General features: G+C 36.0%; 1 pseudogene across 1 annotated transcript; it reads left to right on the top strand.

The window, feature by feature from the left end:
* The first annotated feature begins 2,612 nt into the window (after positions 1–2,612).
* On the top strand, positions 2,613–3,740 carry LOC695148 (L-lactate dehydrogenase B chain-like; annotated as a pseudogene). The gene has a single exon (XR_003729792.2). The product of XR_003729792.2 is annotated as an L-lactate dehydrogenase B chain-like (transcript).
* The last annotated feature ends 4,864 nt before the right edge of the window (positions 3,741–8,604 follow it).

The following is an 8,604-nucleotide window of genomic DNA, read 5'->3' as shown; positions in this document are numbered from 1 at the left end:
TTAAGAAACTCTTAATTTTAAAAAGACAGAATTAGAAAGTTTGTAAAATTGCATGCAAAATTCAAGCTTCAAAGTTTGCTTTTTCTCAGTTCCTTGAAATCTTCAAGTGGTCTTGTCTTCTATCCTATCTTAGCTATTCCTATACTTATACCTGAGGCATTCACTTCCATCTTTCTAATTCATTCCCTTTAATATCCCAACTCCTACAATATTTCCATCCAACTGGGATTTTCAATCTATTGACTTTAAATCTGACCCACTGAATATGCCTCCTTCTCTCCTTGCTCGGCTTAAATTCCATGGACATCCACTACAATCACTTTCACATTTTCTTGATCATTTCTTGCTCATACTCCTTTGGCTAATCCAGGTTAGGTCCAATTTTTATCCTACTTCATGCCTACACCCAGCTGAAAATGAAAGTGAAAGTGACTGGAGAAAAACACACACCATGCTCACTGACTCCACTTCATATTTCTGACCACAACCCCCAGTGGACCCTAATGCTGCTGGCCATTCACACTGTTTCCAGGACCCATTCAGTCTCCACTATAATAACCTAATATTTCAGCCAGACCTTGTCTTCTCAAACCTCAAACACCTCCATGCCCACCCTCACTCTCTGCTAATGACCTTACTTCTCAATTCACTGAGTAACATTGAAGTAATCAGTGAAGAGCCTCCACTATTGCACCCCTACATCTACCCACCTACCAGTATCTGCGTCCCTTTAAGTTACCTTTCTGCCTGTTCCTACCAGTGACCTCTCTGTTCTCTTTCCTGCAGCCAACTCTCCACATGCATGCTTAATTACATCCCCTCCATGGACATAGCCCCAGCCCTTCTCCTTTCTGTCTCTTACATCATTAATTTTTCTTTCTCCTGAATCATTGCTACCAGCGTAAAAATTTGTTGTCATATTTCACATATTAGAACAAAACGAAGCAACATTTTATCCTGACCTCAATTTCTATGCCAACTACTGCCTCATTTCTCACCTCTTGTTTAAAGCAAAACTCCATGAAAAGATAATCTGTATTTATTCTCTCCAACTTTCCTCTCCTCCACTTTCCCTACTTCTTTCAGGCTTTATCCCCTATCCCTTACCAAAACACTCCTGCTAAGGTGCTCGTTGATGTACACATGCTAAATATGTCTGCCAAATTTCTTTGTCCTATCATCAACATTTGACGTAGTTTATCATGTTATCCTTCCTAACACTTAGTTTATCTCTTGCCTCACTTTTTCTCATCTCTTCTCTTTATAAGTTCATTGAGATAATGATCTCACCCAACTCATGATTTTAAATATCGTCTAAAGAAGATGACTCCCAGATTTAAATCTTTGGCTCAAGCCTCTTTCTTGAATTCCAGATTCATATATCTAATTCCCCATGCAATATCTCCACTTAGATTTCTAACAGTAATCTCATACCTAACATATCCAGGACTAAATTTTGTATACCTCTTCAAAGTTTAGTTTGGAGGATCCTGTCCCTCCCTTGGTCTTCCCCATCAGAACATATTCTATACGTCTAGTTGCTTAGGCCAAAAATCTTAGAATCATCCTGACGCCTCTATTTATTTTACAAATCTAGTTAAGATTATCATTTGTTCACCAATAATTTTTATAGGGAGGAAACAAATTTTCAATGAAAGTTAAAAATCATGTTCCTGATATATAGTCAAGTTATTCAATTTAAAGGGACTACTTTGTGTTATGTTATAAAGCAACAAAATGAGCACTCTTATTATGTTGTTGGCTTCAGAGAAAATTAAATTTAAAAAATCATTGTAGACATTGATTTGCCAATATGTAAAAAGAAGTCTCCCAAATCAATATTCTGCACTTCCAAGCCAACATATTTTTTATAAGACAGTGAGCAACCATGTATGCAAACTTCAGGTAGAAATATGTTCTTTTCAGTGTTACCTATCCATTTTAGAAAATTTAAAAGTACAGAAGAGTATAAAGAAGAAAGTAAAAATAAAAAATGCTGCCAATGGTTTGGTTTATTTATTTGTTTATTAATAAATTAATTTATTTTGTCCAATATATTTACCTAATTTCCTCATGCAATTAAATATGATATTAATATATTATTTCAATAATTGTGTTGTGTATCATTTGAGATGGAATTGGACCACATAAGAAAAAGTAATAATATAAAACAGTGATTCAAACTAAATAGAAGTTTATTTCTCCCTTACATAAAAGAATTCCTGAGGTTGATGGTTTAAGGTTAGTAGAGCTATTCCATATAGTCGGTAGAGAACTAGCCCCTTCAAGCTCACTTCTCTGCCACTTTCGGGATGTGGTCTTCAGTCATATCAACAAATGTTGCTCCTAGAACTTCAGCCATCACATCTTATGCCAATTAGTTGCTTAAAGGGCAGAAGAGATGCATGACCCCTCCTTTTTAAGAAAACTTTCCAGAGCACTATGTAACAGTTTGCATCTCATTAACTAGAACTTAATTAGATCAAGCTTTAAGAGACTATGGGAAAAGTAATCATTTTTTAGCTTAGAGTTTGTGTCCACTTAGAATCCGGGATTCTGTTATAAAGGGAAAGGAAGGAATAGATATAGAAAAGGAAGTAATAGACATTGTCTTCTCCGCACTGCTGTTACTGAGGTCTCCAGCGCCTTCTCCCTCCTGTGCAAAATGGCAACTCTTAAGGAAAAACTCATTGCACCAGTTGCAGAAGAAGAGGCAACAGTCCCAAACAATAAGATCACTGTAGTGGGTGTTGGACAAGTTGGTATGGCGTGTGCTATCAGCATTCTGGGAAAGTCTCTGGCTGATGAACTTGCTCTTGTGGATGTTTTGGAAGATAAGCTTAAAGGATAAATGATGGATCTGCAGCATGGGAGCTTATTTCTTCAGACGCCTAAAATTGTGGCAGATAAAGATTATTCTGTGACTGCCAATTCCAAGGTTGTAGTGGTAACTGCAGGAGTCCGTCAGCAAGAAGGGGAGAGTCGGCTCAATCTGGTGCAGAGAAATATTAATGTCTTCAAATTCATTATTCCTCAGATCGTCAAGTACAGTCCTGATTGCATCATAATTGTGGTTTCCAACCCAGTGGACATTCTTACATATGTTACCTGGAAACTAAGTGGATTACCCAAACACCGCGTGATTGGAAGTGGATGTAATCTGGATTCTGCTAGTTTTCGCTACCTTATGGCTGAAAAACTTGGCATTCATCCCAGCAGCTGCCATGGATGGATTTTGGGGGAACATGGCGACTCAAGTGTGGCTGTATGGAGTGGCGTGAATGTGGCAGGTGTTTCTCTCCAGGAATTGAATCCAGAAATGGGAACGGACAATGATAGTGAAAATTGGAAGGAAGTGCATAAGATGGTGGTTGAAAGTGCCTATGAAGTCATCAAGCTAAAAGGATATACCAACTGGGCTACTGGATTAAGTGTGGCTGATCTTATTGAATCCATGTTGAAAAAATCTATCGAGGATTCATCCCGTGTCAACAATGGTAAAGGGGATGTATGGCATCGAGAATGAAGTCTTCCTGAGCCTTCCGTGTATCCTCAATGCCCGAGGATTAACCAGCGTTATCAACCAGAAGCTAAAGGATGATGAAGTTGCTCAGCTCAAGAAAAGTGCAGATACCCTGTGGGACATCCAGAAGGACCTAAAAGACCTGTGACTACTGGGCTCTAGACTATAGAAATTTAAAAACTACACTGTTATTAACTCTGAGCCTTTAGTTTTCATCTGTGTACATGGATCGCGGTTTGCTTTGATCTTCTTCAATGTGTGAATTTGGGCTCATCGAATCAAAGCCTATGCTTGGTTTAATGCTTGCAATATGAGCTCTTGAACAAATAAAATTAACTATTGTAGTGTAAAAAAAAAAAAAGAAAAGGAAGTAATAGTCTATGCCTCAAAGATTTGATGTGTAAAGAAAAGAAGTAATTTATTTAATAAAAGCCCTTACTTTTTTTAACATTTTGTGTCCTATTTTTGAATTTATAATACAACACTTTATTATACAATAAATTTAATTGTATAAATAAGTTTTTATCTGAATCACATAGTAATCCTAATTATACCAAAAAACCTCAAAATTTAATATAGATACTAAGTTGGCAGGGTTGTATTTGCTTTTTTAATTTTAGAGAAAACATATGTCAAATTATAGACCCAAACACAAATTCTACATCTAGCACCATTATATGACAATGTGATATTTTAGTTATTTGAAGAATTGTAAAAGTATCAACATAAAAGTAATTTATGTCCATAAATATATATACACACACACACATATATATATGCAAATAATCTGTTTTAAAAATTATTCAAAGAAATCCCAAATGTTTTTCCCCATCTAGGAAGACTAATTGACCTTCCTTCAAGTGGCTATTGTAATCTCATTCAATTTTTCCATCCACTTCTCACTCAGATGCACATGCACATTATATTGATAAAACCAATGCTTGCACTAGTATAAGATACTTCCAAAATTCAATTTATTAATGTATTTTACAAACGGACATATGGGTAAAACAATATACCAAGTAAAACTAAACACCCAGCTTCTCCAAGTTTCTGAAAAGAAAAAAAGACAGGAATAAACATCTTCACATCCCTTATGTATTAAAAGGCATACTTCCATTAGAAAAAAAAATTTAAAAACTACTAACATCTCTTACCCTGGTTGATAACATTTTAAAAATATGAGAATGCTTGCAGTTTTGGTTTATTAGCAGAAATATTAGTTTAAAACTTATAGAAAAATTCCATTCTTCAAATTTTATGCAAATGCTTAAATTTGATTTGTCCTTTCCCATTTTAGTATCTAGTGAGGCAGCCTGTTATGAACATAAGCAATCTATTCTCACGATGCATTGCTTCTTTGCAGTAGGGTTTAATGCTTAAGGATATAGAACATGAGTCACATCTTTGATTTTGACCTAGTTTGAAGACCTATTTCATTCTCATTAAGCTCTTCTCATAGGTAAAATAATGAATTATACTACTCTTGAATCACTTCTCTAAAGAGCTATGATTTTTTGCGTGTATATATATTTAGAGATTGGAAGCTCTGATGATAACAAACACAAAGTCAAAACATCACTGTATTTCTTTAGTGCTGGCCACTTGGGAAAGTTCTCATTACAGAGTGACAGCCACAGGCCATTTTCCCTGTTAAACTCAGATGAAAACTAAGCTACTTTGATCCAATCCTTTTGAAAAGATAAGACTGGTGTTATGGTTAAAACCTCAGCTGACAGATTTCAAATAGGACCACGGTTTGAATCTATGGGGTTTAAGAGAAAGAACAAAGAACTTCTGAATCTGCTTATAATGGAGCAGCTCATTTTAATGGAATAAACTGCATGGAAACTACACTTTTCTTATCAAATGAGGCATCATTTACTTTTACAGGACAGTCTTAATTGCTCAAGTCACTTAGTTAGAATATTATTCAGGCTAATTACCTGTCAGCTATCATTAGAAACATTAATGGCACTTTTAAAACCACTTATTCCTCAAAACTTCCTTCGTGGACTGTCTCGCAAAATGACACTCAATTGCTGGCACACAATAAAATGCTGTAGTAATATTTGAGGGGTAGGGGCAGCACAACCAAACCACAATACATTGGGAATACTCAGTTTTATGCAAAAGCATGTGACTTGGCTTACTAGTGATGTCTCAAGATGCCCCACTCTCGCTTCAGCCCCTCCACACTCACTGGTTGCTGGAGGAGGTGCCGGCCCTTCAAGAAAGTGCCCACTCATTGATTCCAGTGAGGGCTTCTGACCCCTCTCCCTTGCTGATCTCTAACTGCAGTAAGTAATGGATTCACCATGAAGCTCATAAAGCTTAAGCTTTGGGACTTTTCATGGGCATAGTCCCTTTCCAAGTACCTGCACCCAGTTGTTAGTCATAATTACATAAGCATTTTTTTCCACAGTTCCTTCCTCTTTCCCTTCCCTATATAATCCTCAGGCCACATACAAAACCTAGATTCGTCTAGGAGATTCATATGTATGAATGAAGGTTCAAATGTATGAATTCATATGTATGGAAAACAGAAGATTTAGCTTTAAATTAAATCTAGATCAGAAAAAGCCATGAGAAGTATAATCCACATTCACACACATTTGGTCTCCATTCAAATGATGCTGTTGGAAGAGGTCTTCCCAACTACATTATTTAAAGAATTATCCTAGACCCCTCCTGTCACCCCAGTTCCTTGTTTTCCATTTAGTGGCACTTGTAACTAGCTCCTTGTTTTGCATTTTAATACTTGTAACTAGCTACATTATATAATACATTTATTTATTTTCTTCCTCCCTACTGTAATGTGATCTCCAAATGGACTCCAAAGGGACTCCAAAAGAGAGTTCGTTTGTTTTTTATCACTAAGCTCCAGCATCTAAAATAGTGGTCAACACACAGGCTAAGGTGAGCATATAACTGATTGTCCAAACAATAAGTCTTGATACTAAAAGGGAGCATTATAATAATTACACCACAATATCAACTGTAAACTCTGCCAGTTCTAGGAAACTGGAACCAAAGTCAGCCTACCCTAAAACCACATTGAGTGTATTGCCACTAAGCAAGAGGAAGTGAAAGAAAATGATTTGATACTAGAATGGCTCTCTGATCTCAGATCTGGCTTAAATCAACTCCTTGTTCTAAGGGTTGGAGGAAACCTTTCACTTGGAAAACTCTCTTTAGTGCATCCTCTGCTTCCTGTAACTCAATGTTCTCAATGGGGAGCTATTTATCCCCCTCCCCCAACCTACAGAGAATAGATTTAGCAATATCTGAAGACATTTGTGGTTGTCATAGCAGGGAGGGTGCCACTGGCTTCTAATGGGTAGAGGCCAGGAATGCCGCTAAACATCCTACAATGCGAAAGTCAACCCTCATCCCCAACAAAGAATAATCTAGTGCTAAATGTCAACAATGCTGAGGACAAGAAACCATGTAGTAACCAAAGAAGAAATTATCCATAATAATAAGCATTCCCATTCAGTTCCAATTTAATACTATTATTCTTCCCATTAAATATTCTAATTTTTAATATTGTTGAAAAATTAAGTATTCTTGAAGCCTTTTTTTTTTTTTTTACCTTGACCCAAATCAGAGCTGCTCCTCTTAGACATGACTTGTTAAGGGAATAGAAGGGGCCATGAAAGAAGAGTGATTTGCAAAGGTAGGAAAAGTTTGGAAATATTGCAAATTAAATTAATATCCTTAAGGAACCTACAGCATATTGAATAGAGTGACTATCACATAATATCCTGTTATTTATAGATAATAGAAATTTAGCAACCTTACCAAATAATAATAATGCATAAGCTTTAGCATGTTTATTATGCTTCAGAATTTTTTACATGCATGGTGTTATTTGATCCTTGAAGATGCATTCAGGTATTATGATCCCTAATAACAACGAACTTAGCAACGAAAATGATTACTTGATTACTTATCTAGAAGGAGACAAATCAGTGTAATGACCTAAAAAAGAAAAGGATAAAAAAACTTAACTTTCATCTGGTATCCAGTGTGTGCAACCTAGTTCACATTCTTTCACTGAATCCTCACACCCATCTTATGAGGTATCATTATTTCCATTTTACTACTTAAGGAACAGATGTTGTGGCATGCTTATCTTGGTGAAGGCTTAAAACCTAGGTCTCCTCAGACTTTATGTAAACCTCTTTCCAGAAAACTATGTTGCTTCTCTATTTATGTGAACTCCTTTTGCTTATTTTTATTCATTCATTCACTCATTTAATTCAGTGCATATTAATATTTAAAATTACCCACAAAATATGAGACACAATCCTAGGCCCAGGGAAAACAGCCTTGAACAAAACGAAGTGTCTGCCTAAAGGGAATTTAATTGCACTTAAAAACGAAACAAAACAAAAAACTTGCTTAGATATTCATTTTCTTCTCCGTGAGAACTGAGCCATTACCCAGTCATTCACCCTGAGAGCACCAGCTGGCACATGGTGTCGAGGGCTGTTGGGAAATTACTGTGTAACTCTTTACAAATTATTTTTGCTATGTTATGTTGTTTTGAAAATGTTATGATGTTAAAACAGCGAGGTAAACTCTTTTAGAATTTCTCAGACTGCCTTAGAAAACTAAGTTACTGACAGTACCACTGCTCCTTCTTTATGCAAAGCAAACTTTAAGGAAGCCCTAAATTGGAGGAATAAAAGAAATGAGCCCATCAGTTTAAATAAGTACAAATAATCAGGGTAATCTAGAAAAAAATTATAGGAACAGACATGAAAAAAGTCTAAATTGTCAGCAACAGGAAGAAATCATGTAATTCTATTATGTAATTAACTGTCCTTGGCAATATGTTATCTGAAGAACAGTACACATATTATGAAAAGGCTTTCAGTTTTTGCCTTGTCTGAGTCAAGTAAAAGGAAACAGAACAGGTCTTCTGAATTTGGATCGTAAGTCTAAGTTCTACTTATAATTCCGATTGAAATCATTTACGTGCCTACTATCTAAAATAAATAAAGAAATATACAACATGTCAAGTGATGGCAAGTGTTATGAGGTTAAGGAGGGTGAAACACCAAGTGATGGAA

The sequence above is a fragment of the Macaca mulatta genome, chromosome 5 (assembly GCF_049350105.2).
Source record: "Macaca mulatta isolate MMU2019108-1 chromosome 5, T2T-MMU8v2.0, whole genome shotgun sequence".
NCBI lineage: Eukaryota > Metazoa > Chordata > Mammalia > Primates > Cercopithecidae > Macaca > Macaca mulatta.
This window is presented reverse-complemented; position numbering and strand designations above follow the sequence as displayed.